This window comes from Elephas maximus, chromosome 3 (assembly GCF_024166365.1).
Source record: "Elephas maximus indicus isolate mEleMax1 chromosome 3, mEleMax1 primary haplotype, whole genome shotgun sequence".
Lineage (NCBI taxonomy): Eukaryota > Metazoa > Chordata > Mammalia > Proboscidea > Elephantidae > Elephas > Elephas maximus.
Genome location: NC_064821.1, coordinates 152,971,741 through 152,985,205, shown reverse-complemented (window position 1 = coordinate 152,985,205; position 13,465 = coordinate 152,971,741). Strand labels below are relative to the sequence as shown.

General features: G+C 41.2%; 1 protein-coding gene across 1 annotated transcript in view; it reads left to right on the top strand.

Annotated features, from left to right (window-relative positions):
* Positions 1-12,670, top strand: part of LRRC8C (leucine rich repeat containing 8 VRAC subunit C) — a 189,307-nt gene extending 176,637 nt beyond the window's left edge. The window contains exon 2 of the transcript XR_007516714.1: positions 12,292-12,670. The gene's annotated coding sequence lies outside the window, so the exon portion shown is untranslated. The remainder of the gene's footprint in view (positions 1-12,291) is intronic.
* Positions 12,671-13,465: the final 795 nt, after the last annotated feature.

Below are 13,465 nucleotides of genomic sequence, written 5' to 3'. Positions count from 1 at the left end.
GGACCATGGTTGCAGGGGACATGTAGGTCAAATGGCATAACAAAATGTATTAAGAAAACACTCTGCATCCCACTTTGATGAGTGGTGTCTGGGGTCTTAAACGCTAGCAAGCGGCCATCTAAGGTGCATCAGCTGGTTTCAACCCACCTGGAGCAAAGGAGAATGAAGAACACCAAAGACACAAGGTAAACATGAGCCCGAGAGACAGGAAGGGCCACATACACCAGAGACTATATCAGCCTGAGACCAGAAGAACTAGATGGCGCCTGGCTACAACCAATCACTGCCCTGACAGGGAACACAACAGAGAATCCCTGATAGAGCAGAACAGTGGGATGCAGACCTCAAATTCTCATAAAAAGATCAGACTTAATGGTCTGATTGAGAATAGAGGGATCCTGGAGGTCATGGTCCCCACACCTTCTGTTAGCCCAAGACTGGAAACATTTCCAAAGCCAGCTCTTTAGACAGCGATTGGACTGGACTATAAGACATAAAATGATGCTGGTGAGGAGTGAGCTTCTTGGCTCAAGTACACGCATGACACTATGTGGGCAGCTCCCGTCTGGAGGGGAGATGAGAAGGCAGAGGTGGACAGAAGCTGGCTGAATGGACACGGGGAATGCAGGGTGGAGAGGAGGTATGTGCTGTCACATTATGGGGAGAGCAGCTAGGAGTACATTTTTTTTTTTTTTTTTGGTCTATATAAGTTTTTGTATCAGAGACTGACTTGATTTGTAAACTTTCAATTAAAGCACAATAAATTAAAAAAAAAATTTTTTTTAATGGTTGCAGCAGTATGTTGACAGGAAACTGCCAGAAATTCAAGCCAGATTCAAAAGAGGACGTGAAATGAGGGATAACATTGCTGGTGTCAGATGTATCTTAGCTGAAAGCAGAGAATATCAGAAAGATGTTTACCCCTGCTTTATTGACTATGCGAAGGTATTTGATTGTGTGGATCATAACAAATCATGGATAACATTGCAAAGAATGGGAATTCCAGAACACTTAATTGTGCTCCTCATGAGGAACCTATACACAGACCAAGAGGCATTTGTTGGAACAGAACCAAGTGATACTGTGTGCTTTAAAGTCAGGAAAGGCGTGGGCCAGGGCTATATCCTTTCACCATACTTATTCAATCTGTATGCTGAGCAAATAATCTGAGCTGCTGGGCTATATGAAGAAGAACAGGGCATCAGGATAGGAGGAAATCTCATTAACAACCTGTGTTATGCAGATGACACAACCTTGCTTGCTGAAAGTGAAGAGGACTTAAAACACTTACTGATGAAGATCAAAGACTGCAGCCTTCAGTATGGATTGCACCTCAACATAAAAAAAAAAAAAAAAAAAAACTTCACAACTGGACCAATAAGCAACATCATGATAAATGGAGATAATATTGAAGTTGTCAAGCATTTCATTTTACTTGGATCCACAATCAACACCCATGGAAGCAGCCATCAAGAAATCAAATGATGCATTGCATTGGACAAATCTGCTGCAAAAGATCTCTTTAAAATGTTAAAAAAACAAACAAGTCACTTTGAGGACTAAGGTGTGCCTGACCCAAGCCATGGTATTTTCAATCGCCTTTTATGCATGCGATCGCTGGGCAATGAATAAGGAAGGTGGAAGAATTGATGCCTTTGAATTATGGTGTTGGCAAAGAATATTGAATATACCATGGACTGCCAGAAGAACTAACAAATATGTCTTGGAGGAAGTACAGCCAGAATGCTCCTTAGAAGCAAGAATGGTGAGACTTTGTCACACGTACTTTGGACATGTTATCAGGGGGGACTGGTCCCTGGGGAAGGACATCATGCTTGGTGAAGTAGAGGGTCAGCAAAAAAGAGGAAGACCTTCAAGGAGACGGATTGACACAGTGGCTACAACAATGGGCTAAACATAGTGATGGTTGTGAGGTTGGTGCAGGACCAGGCAGTGTTTCGTTCTATTGTACACAGGGTCCCTATGAGTAGGAACCAACTTGATGGCATCTAACAACAACAACAACAGTATGAAAGTAATTTGATATTATAAATTAAGTAGCTTAATGCAATGTAGGAATAGTTTAAAACGCATTTTAATTACTCCTGTGTACACCTTAATTTCAGATAATTTTGTATATTTTTTCAGAAGTATTGATCATATCAAGATTCAAAAGGAAATATAGAGGTATGTAAGGTAATTTTTTAATACAAATATGTCATTTTTCTGGGTTTTTGATGTTCGAGGTGTTTGTCAGCATTTTTAAATTTGTAATTTGTTGTGAGGTTTTTTTTTTTTTTTCTCTTTCTGAAGAAACACATGCCTTTTTACCTCACTTTATATTCCTAAATACTCATTCTTTTTCTTAAAACTAGCCCCTTGTCAAGGAGAAAAATTAGTAACAGACATCTTACTTTGATTTCCAGAAGCCAAATGTTAACTAAAAATTTCTGACCAAATCCGGTCAATGTTTTTTTGTTTTTTTACTTAAAATTGCCAGTGTTTTATTTCCTGTTCAAAGCCAGGCTTACTTAATTTAAATTTCAAAAGATATCATGGCTGCAGGTGGGTGGAGGGCCAGAGACCACCCTGTGACAAGATATCAGTTGCTCTCCATAAAAGGGGGAGGGCAGAGTTCAATCAGTCATGTTAACACTAGCCAATGGTTGATCTTCTATTCTTCTCCCTCCTCTTCTTTTTACAATTTTCATTGTAACTAGCTCATTTTGGGCCATTTGCTTTTTCTCCCTATATGCATATAGAATAACTGCTCACAATAAGCCTAATGTTTTCAATTTCTTCAATTTCTTTGAGTTTTGATTATTTTTACCAAAAAACCAAACCCATTGTCTTCAAGTGGATTCAGACTCATAACAACCCTGTAGGACAGAGTAGAACTCCCCCATAGCGTTTCCAAGGAGTGGCCGTCAGATTTGAACTGCTGACCTTTTGGTTAACAGCTGAACTCTCAACTGCTGCACCACCAGTGTTCCATAAGCAAATTTGAAAGCTATATATAACCTAAAGCTATAAGTGTGGTATTGATCGGATATCAATTTCATATCCTTTTTTCATAGGATTTTGTAAGCTCCTATACAACCCAGGGAAACCCTGGTGGCGTAGTGGTTAAGAGCTACAACTGTTAACCAAAAAGTTGGCAGTTCAAATTCACTATGCGCTCCTTGGAAACTCTATGGAGCAATTCTACCCTGTCTTATAGGATTGCTATGAGTCGGAATCGACTCGATGGCAATGGGTTTGGTTTATTGGGGGCGGGGAGGGGACGTGGTTCATACAACCCACGACACCCCTTGCTGGTCTCGCAGCAGTTATAATTAATAAAGATTGCAAATGCCAGTTATGAATTTGCCTCGGTACCTTGGAAGTTCTTTTAACCGCAGGCTTTAAAAGAACGAGAATATTAAGTGAGAAGGGTTGAAGCAACTTTATAGAGTGCTATGCATAGAGTTTAAGTGAATGTAACTTGATGTCAAAATAGAACACATCTGACCTCAGTTTCTCCTGAGGCACTGATTCTGTATCTCTCAGGTACCAAAGTGAATATGAGACAGAACATCATAAGCAGAATCTACAAAAAAAAAAATCTGAGAATCGTTTAAAAAATTCAGGCCATTTGTTCAGGGACTTCTTTCTTGCCTCAAAAGCATAAAAGGTTGTTAGAAGGTGGGAAGCAAGAGGAAAGATTCTGGTGAGAAGAATGTCTTTGGAGAAAGCTGTGCTGTGAACCTCAAGTCCTGTCCCCCATAAGTGAATGACAGCTGAGGAAGAACCTGAATTTCCCCCTCAAGCCTGGTTTGGGGCCTCAACATGGCTAATTTGAGAGCCTGACATGTGTCACCCGGAGTTTGGAGACACAGAGGGCTGAGAGGGCTGCCTTCTGCCCAGGCAAATTTGAAGGGTAAGCAGTGTTGGTGGCCCTGGAGCCAAGGCAAGTAGCTGCTGCATCTGGGAAATCACAGCACCACCACCCCCTGCAGTGGCAGGACAAGTGGTATTTCCCAGCATGGGCCCCGCAGAATAGAAGACTGGTCATTTGGAGACTGTTTCAGGATCTACCCAAGAGGACGACCTAGAAGGGCAATTTGACTCCAACAGTGTGTGTGGACAGATCCTCAGAGAAGGGAGAATGACTGAGAGGGTCCAGCTGAAGAGGAGGCATCACCACATCTCCAGAGAATCCCAGCAGGGGAACCCCCAAAAGTGCCCTTGAGAAAATATCAGCTGTAAACATCAGCCAATCTCAGAAAGCACAAAGCCAAGTTACAGTGGTTCCAGTTGAATAAGAAATTTCCCTACTCCCGTTTCCTCTTTCTGCCTGTGTGTTCCAAGCCTAAGGGTGAGCCCAGTGGGGAAGGAGGAACAGGAAAAGAGGGAATGGAGGCTCCCTGTTTCATGGTAGGTTGCCAGCCTACAAGTGGCATGGCCTCAGAAGGGGTGGAGATTTGACATTAAGTAAAGTTCAGAGTCTTTATTATATCCAGGGACTGCATATTCCAGTGTGTGAAGCAGGCTATTTGTGACTTAAAATGACAACAGGACTAACCGTGTATTACCTATGGGTAAAACATTTTCATCCAGGGCAGGGAAAGGTTACCTTTATAGGATCAGTGTTGTTGGGTGCCATCAAGTTGATTCTAACTCATAGCCACCCCATGAGACAGAGTATAACTGGCCAATAGGGTTTTCTAGGTCTTTTCTCCCATGGAGTAGCTGGTGAGTTCTAACCACCAATCTTTCGGTTAGCAGCCCAGCACTTAACCATTGTACCCCCAGGGCTCCTTTCATAGGATTGGTAAGAACAACAACAACAAAAAAAGTGATTTTTTATCACATCCCACAAGTCAAATTTATTCAGTGCTTCTGTTACATTAACTTAAAAAAAAAAGGACATTAACTTAAGCATAAACAAATTAGAAAGCTATAATTGTGGTATTGATCGGGTATCAATTTCCCACCCCTTTTTCATGGGACTTAATTGAAATCCATATTCAAAAGTAGCCAGATTCATGTCTCTGTCTTGGTCTTAATCTAAACCACTCATTTATTCAACAAATATTTATTGAGATCTGACAAATTCAGCTTCCTAAACACTACCTTGATCATGTCACTCCCTGGTCCTGTGACTCCTCATTGTTTCTAGCAGTGACTGCAAGAGATGAATACTCCCCTGGAAGAATATCAGAATTTTAGGGACAGAAGCATGGTGCAAACAGTTAAGCACTGGGCTACTAACCAAAAGGTTGAGGGTTCAAACTCACCCAGAGGTGTCTTGAAAAAAAGGCCCATGATTACTTCCTAGAGATCACAGCCATTGAAAACCCTATGGAGTACAGTTCTACTCTGATGCACATGGGGGTGCCATGAGTTGGAATTGTCTCCTCATCAACTGATTTAGTGTAGAGCTTTAAATCACCCACACTTTTCTCTCTTCCCATACGTTCTGATACATGACTTAAGAGCAGTGCCCTTACCTCCCCTCTGAGAGCCCCCTCTCATCACTGCCCTAAGAGCCACTGTGATGTATCGAAGGACTTATTTAATTTGCTCTGAGCAGAGTTCCTAGTTTTTGTCCCCTGAAATCGCTTGGATGAAAAGGAAATAGAATTATATTTCATTTGAATTCAATTTACATTTTCTTTTTTTTATTAAGCTGGGAATATGATATTCTCTGTTGGCAGTGGCCCAGGGATAATCGTTTTAGCCCAGATCTCTTTCCTAATGCCTTATCCTACAGAGGAAAAGCTTATGGGGCTTACACAGGCAGTCCTGTTGAACTGGCAGTTTATTAATCTCTGGGGGCTCTTCAATCTTGGAGCCTTGCATCTGGCCTGACAGAAGGTTTGGGGGCTATTGGGGTCAAAGGTTTTTGGTTGAGCAAGAAAGAACTAGGGCAGCAGTTAAAAACACATGGCCCACACCCGGCTTGTAGAAGATCTTTGTAGTTCATGCATTTAAACAAATTAGTCTAAGACAATAAGGAGCCCTGTTGGCGCAATGGTCAAATGCTGGGCTACTAACTAAAGCTTGGCTGTTTGATCCCACCCAGCTGCTCCATGAAAGACCTGGCGACCTGCTTCCTTAAAATTACAGCCTAGCGTATCTCATGGGGACAGATTTACTCTGTCATATGGGCCACTATGAGTGGAAATCAACCTGACGGCATCTAACAACAACCACAACATTCTAAGTCAATATCTGTTTAGAATGACCTTGAGGTGAATTTTAAAATTAGGCATGATTCTCCTGTTGCTGCCTGCTGTACATGACATTGGAAATGCTAAAAATAATCGATGATGGAAAACAACCAAAATACAGGTATTGGGAGATAGGACTAGCACTTGTATTCTAGGCTTTCTTTGTTTTATTACTTCTTTATTTCTTTGCGTTTATACTCAGTGCAACAATCACTTACAAAACCACTGTTACAAACATTAGAGATTAAAAAAATCAACAAGACAGAGGCTCCAAGGGTAGGGGTGGGGGGTCCTGCGGCAAGTGGTGCTTGGCCTGACTGTAATCTTTGGCAGCTACCTAAAAGTCACCCAGCAAACATGATGATCATAATTGAAAATGAAAAGTGGGAAATCTATGAAAAGTGTTTTAAAAATATGCTATTTTTATTAACCTAAAACCTATAATCTCAAGACATATGCTTACTACTAAAATGCAGCTTTGCAACAAGCTTTAGCCCCTACTTCCCACCAGATACTTTGGAACTGCCACCAGAGAAGCTTATGGTCTAGTGGAATAAGAGACTGATGTGTGCACAATTAAGTAAATTACGATAGGGTAAATATTATAATGTGGTATTGTGTTTTCCCAATGAACCCTTCCTAGAGTGGACAGAAAGTATTGATTTTCTTCTGGTAAATATCAGTCTGGTCCTGTAACCGGAATAAGGTTCTTGCCTCTCACTGGTCAAGAATGTAACAGGTAAGGCATGCAGAATTTTCCACACCAGCAAAGCTTTATTGAAGAGGCTTGCAAGTGGAGACAAGGAGGGCCTAAAGCAATGTTTACCCCTGTCTCGTAGAACAAAAGACCCGCCTGAGTTTTTAAAAGTTCTTGGGTGGGAAAAGATTCATGTTTATTCACAGGTATAGGCGGGGTTTTCCGGGAAGTAGCCCGTTTGGGGCAGGGATAGGTTAACTACAGTGCTCGAGCAGCAGCTTTTTAAGATGGTTCCCGTCCCCGAGGCCTCTGGGATTCATAGCAGGACTTATTATGGGGTGTTACGCCTGTGCAGTCTCCCAGCTGCTGCTGTAGCCCCTCACTGCCTCTGGTGGAAAGTCACACAGCAGTCACAGGTGGATGTTCTGCACATGTCCCTGCGGCTGGTTTTCTCTAGCTGCTTTTGAAAGACAACTTTAAAGGTGTTTGCGGCCTATTTTCTGATACTCTGCCCCATTGTTCTGGGGAATGGCTTTGTTTCTCCGCCCTGGCCCATTTCTTGTTACTTTGTTTGTAGATTTGGGAGCCCTCTGTTCCCTGTCTTAGTCCCAAGAGAGGATCATTTTTCAAACATCCAACCAGCCAGCACCAATGTCTTGATACTTGCAAGTGGTGTCTCCCTGTGGTTTGACCTCCTGTAAGAGGCCATGAAGAAAGTTCTCCTTGTATCCTTATCCCATTGCCATTCCTCACTAAATGCCTTCCAAGGAGGTCCTGCCCGGAGCCATCTAAATCAGCCATGCATGGGAAGGTGTCTGCGTATCACTATTCACCACTCGAGATACTGCTGGATTTTCTTCTACTTAGGACAAGAGGAAGAGCTGGTCCTATAATGTATGTTTTTCAGGATCAGTTGGCTTTTCCATGAATTATAACTTTTGGAGCATCTTCTACACACCAGGAAGCCAATAAACAAATGACTTCAGGAGATAGAAGACAAAAAAATTCACAAGGCTACACACTGGAGATCCTGTGATAAACAAGGTGTATGTCCCCACCCCTACGGATCTTACAGAACTCAAAAGCATCTTAGGTCTGTGTGAGGTCCTCACAAGAAAAATCACCCTGACATTTTAAGTTTTCTTTTCTCTACTAGGAAGACTGACCCAAACCTTCTCCTTTAGGAGCTGCCCCCCAGAAAACTAGCTCAGTGTTATTCACATACCTCAGACACTTGCCCAGGCACACGTATTTCAATGAATAAGAAATAACATGTTCTCTACTGCTTTCCTGGTACTTATAAAATGAGGCTATTTCATTACTTAATTTGCTTACTTGTTCATTATCTCACCCTCTCACTAGAATGTAAGCTCCATGAAGGCAAAGACCTTCTTAGTCTTGTTCTTAGCTGAATCCTCAACTCCTAATCAGCCCCTTGCACATTGTAGCTGCTCAACATTTGTTGAATTATTAAATAAGGGAAAGAATGAAAGAACAAAAGGGTGAAAGAAAAAAGGAATAAGAAAAGTTTATGCAAGGCCTAAAGAAAGAGTATTGTTGTCGGTTGCCACGGAGTCGGTTCTGACTCATGGTGACCTTATGTATAATAGAACAAAACATGGCCTGCTCCTGTGCCATCTTCATAATCATTGGTATGGAAAACTTTATGGATCACAACAGAATATTGTCCAATGTTTAGTAAAGAAAGACAGGGCACCTTCTTTCTTAAAACTTCACACATCCTTGAACACATTGCACTTATTAGGGGATCATGGGTCTGGGTGGCATCTTTGCTCAGGGTAAACACACAGTGAAATACTTTGGGCCCCGCGGACCTTGAGTCACACAAATGAAAGAGGTTGTTATTATTTCCGGATATCACCAGAAGGGGAAGGAAAGGAGCTCCTGGGATCTAGGATTCAGGCCAACTGCTCCTGGTGGCTTAGATATGACCTTGGACATAAAAGACAAGCAAGGTTTTGCATAAGTCCAACAATATTTTCCTTTAACCAGAACACCAAATCTTACAGAAAATATTTCTGGTTTTTAAAGACAGCCTTTAAATATTTTTTTTTTTAACAACCGTTCAGTGTGCTTTTCTAGAGTTTATGTAGACTGAGAAGCAGTCCTGTACGATTGGCTAAACAAGGATGTGTGTCGGCAGTGAGGTCATTGGTGTAAGGAAAAGCATGTGATCAGGTAGATGTGCCCCTCAGAACCACAACATAGGCCTGGATTAGGAATTCTAGGCACCTGAAGTCATTTGTTTATTCCCATTTCCTGCATTTATTAAACATTTATTGAGTGCATATTATGCCTCCAACAGGTTAATTTATTCAATAACAAATATGAGGGACAAAACCAAATCACACTGGATGATAGTGGCCACTGCTGAATGTCTCGGATGCTTAGCAGAGTTGCTCCATGTTGCTGTGTATTAGAGGTACAGAATGCAACACCGCTGTACCTGGGGAGTAGTGTTTCCCAACCCACCACTTGTGGGAACACAAGTACTTTTTAGTGGTATGGAGGGTGAAAAGATGTCATACAAAAAGGCCACATCAGAAGATTACAGTTCTGCTTTGTATTGACAATCATTTTCATGAAAATGGTGGTGAGGTCACTTCTTGGACATGCAGTACAAATGCAAAGGTTGACAAGCAACTAAAATTGGAGTGTGTAAATTAATTCTGGAAACTCTGGTGGCATAGTGGTTAAGTGCTATGGCTGCTAACCAAAGCGTTGACAGTTCGAATCCACCAGGCCTCCTTGGAAACTCTATGGGGCAGTTCTACTCTGTCCTATAGCATCTCTATGAGTCGGAATTGACTTGACAGCATTGGGTTTGGTTTTTCTTGGTTTAAGTGAATTCGAGTCAGGCCGCCATCTGTAAGTCTCTCACACTTACTGTCTGATGTTAATACCATAATTCATATTTTCCTGGGATTCCACCCATGCATCATACTAGGACATAATGGCATCCTTGTTTGTCAAGCAGCAGCAACATAGCTTTCCTCTCCCCCACCAGACCCACCGGAAATCCTGCCACCATGCACTGTGAATCACTCTCTGACATGGACTGATCAGTTACTTTGTATGATCCTGCCTGGGATCAACTGCTTACTATGATCAAAGCTTTCTATGATCCTTTTAATGTGGAATGCAGCTCACAAACACCACATGGTTCTTAACATAGTAGGCACCTTGTGTAAATTTCTTGACTGGTGACTGCCCCATAGAGTTTCCAAGGAGCACCTGGTAGATTCGAACTGCTGACCTTTTGGTTAGCAGCCGTAGCACTTAACCACTACGCCACCAGGGTTTCTGGTGACTATATAGTCTCTGAAAAGAGCTTCTTGATTCTTAGTTGGGATAATTGTTCTCACCCTGAACTCTCAGAGCACTTTAGCTGCACCACTCTGATTATGTTTTTGTCTTGTCTCCCCTGTTAATCTTTGAAGTCAGGAAGATATGTGTGGTAGGCAGAATAAGGCTCCTCCCAGCGATGTCCACATGTAAATATGTTAGGTTACATGGCAAAGGGGAATTATGGTTGCAGGTAGATTTAAGGTTGCTAATCAGTTGAGCTTGAGATGGAGAGATTATCTTGGATCATCCAGGCAGGCTCACTGTGATCATAGCATCCTTATAAACAAAAGAGAGAGGCAGGACAGTCAGAGTCAGAGAAGGAGATGTGACACTGGAAGCAGAGGTTGGAGTGATGTGACTGTTGGCCTTTGAAGATGGAAGGGGCCACAAGCAGGGAATGTGGGCAGCCTCTACAGAAAGGTAAAGGCAAAAAAAAAAAAAAAAAAATTCTTCGTAGAGCCTCCAGAAGGAACTCAGCCCTGACACACTTTGATTTGAACCCAGTGAGACCCATTTCAACTTCTGACGTTCAGAACTACAAGATAATAAATATGTGTCATTTTAAGCCACTAAATTTATGGTAATGTTTTACAGTAGCAATAGGAAACTGATAAAATATGTCTGATTCATCTTTATAGCCATAAGTTGCTAACAAAAGACTGCTTTCATCTGGTATTCAGATGACACACATAGTTGTTGTTGTTGGGTGCCATCGAGTCAATCTGGACTCATAGTGACCCCATGCAACAGAGTAGAACTGCCCCATAGCATTTACTTGACTGTAACCTTTACGAAACCAGATCACCATGTCTTTCTCCCATGGAGCAACTGGTGGGTTCAAACCATCAACCTTTAGGTCAACAGCTGGGTGCTTAACCATTTGTACCACCAGGGCTCCTTATCATCATATAGCAAAAACCCAAGCCCACTGCCATCAAGTCGATTCAGACTTATAGTAATCCTATAGGACAGAGTAGAACTGTATCATAGGGTTTCAAAGGCTGTAATCTTTAATCTTTACGGAAGTAAACTGCCACATCTTTCTCCCCTATCATTGCATAGAGGGTCATCAAATACCAGAACTTATGTGTGACCAAGTTTCTCTGACACGCAAAAATCTCTGGCTAAACAGTTTTGTTCACAACATTCCAAATAACCCAATGTCCATCAGTACTAGAATGCATAAATAAACCATGACATATGCATACAATGGAATAAGACACAGCAATAAAAAAGAATGAGTCATACTACATGCACAAATACAAATGAATTTCACTGACCTAAGGTGAGGAAGGAGGCCAGGCACAAAAGGGCATATACTGTGTGGTTCCATTCATGATGAAACTGAAGAACAGGCAAAACAACTTACGGTGATAGAAGTCAGAGTTGTGGTTGTGGTATTAACTGGGAAGAGGCATGAGGGAGGCAAGGAAGTCTTCTGAGGTTTTGGAAATAATCTAAATCTTGATCTAGCTGGAATCTGCATGGGGTGGGTGTTTGTGTGTGTGCGTGTATAAATTCATCAAGTTGTACACAAGATTTGTGCTCTTTACTATTTATATGTTATATCTCAATAAGACATTTTTTGATCTTGGTTGTTTTCCTATCAGGACATGGTCTGAACTAATTCTCCAAAATGTTTTGCCTTCTTTGGGAAACTTTAAAATGACAGCTGATGGAGTGTAACCCATTAGCAACACACAGCTGCTCCTTTAGACTATGGCAGAGTCTTAGAAATGTGCTTGTGACAAAAGGGGTTTCTTGAGGACTAGAGAATGGATACCAAATCATTAATTTCTAGATTCCTTGCTATATTCTTACAATAAAAATAGGTTGCCTGGAAAAAATCGCTGAGAAACCAAGTAGAAAGCTTTGATTGCTGCAGTATTTGAAAACTATGTCCTTGATTGTTGCTTGAAAATGTGAGTTGTTGCTAAGGCACTTCAGATACCAGGAAACAGGCTTGAAAAGAATGATAATAGTGAAATAGATTTTTTTTTCTTTAAACAGGAATATAAGTTCAAGCATGCGTCATGCTGATGCAGACTCAGACGTGATATTGGGAAGACTTGAAGTGATAGAACTTGGCTTCAATTTGTTCACTGACTGTTCCTCTCAGCAAAGTATCTGAAGATATGGAAACAATCGCTATAGTAATGATGCTTGAAGAAATTACATTTAGAAGAAAATAATTTAGTTGGGGACCTAGTTGGCTACAGATACCAATCATTGGTCCCTGCCAATGGAGCAGGGACGTGATGAGTCCCTGGCTGCAGGAGCTGGTTTGGAGAACGGTGGGATGAGGGAGTAACACTGGACAGGGTGGTCATACCTTAGAAGGTGAGGATATTATTCAAAAATATATTTATAAATGGGCCCTCTAAAACAGGAGGAAATACAGTAAGGATGGGGGTGTGAGATAGCACATTTGATTCAATGCATCTTGGGTCCTGAGACAAAATGGAAAATCAATAGCTAACTAACAGTAGAATAGAAAAAGAACTAAGATTTTCTAAGCAGAAAAACGTGCTTCAGCAATGTGTGTTATCGCAAAAGCTTTCAAGCATTAACGGAAATATGACAAAGAAAAATGTATGACATCCAAGAGCTAAAAGAAATCCTCTATGTGCATAATATTGCCAGTATCTAGTTTTACTACCAAGTATTTGGAAAGATACTTTTTAAAGAGAATAGGAATTCTCACCTAAAGCACAATAAAAGTAAAGAGAGAGAGAGAGATTAGGAATTCAACTTTTTTAAAGCACATACTATGTAATAGGCATGGAAGCCCTGATGGAGTGTGCAATAAATTGGACACCATTCAAATATTAAGAAAGTTCCTCCATTCCATTACCTTAAAAGAAATAATTATAGAATTTGAAATTAACCTTATTCAGGAAAAAAAAAATCATCAAAGAACTCAATATATGGAGTTTCTGGGTGGCACCAACAGTTAAGCTTGTGGCTACTAACTGAAAAGTTGGAGGTAAAACCATACCGAGAGGTGTCTTGGAAAACAGGTCTGGCAATCTGCTTCCAAAAGATGACAGCCTTGAAAACCCTGTGGAGCACAGTTCTACTTTGCAACACATGGGGTCGCTATGCGTGGGAATTGACTCAACAGCAATTGTTAATTTTTTGTTTTTTTTTTTTAACTTAATATATACCTTCAAGTATGTAATTT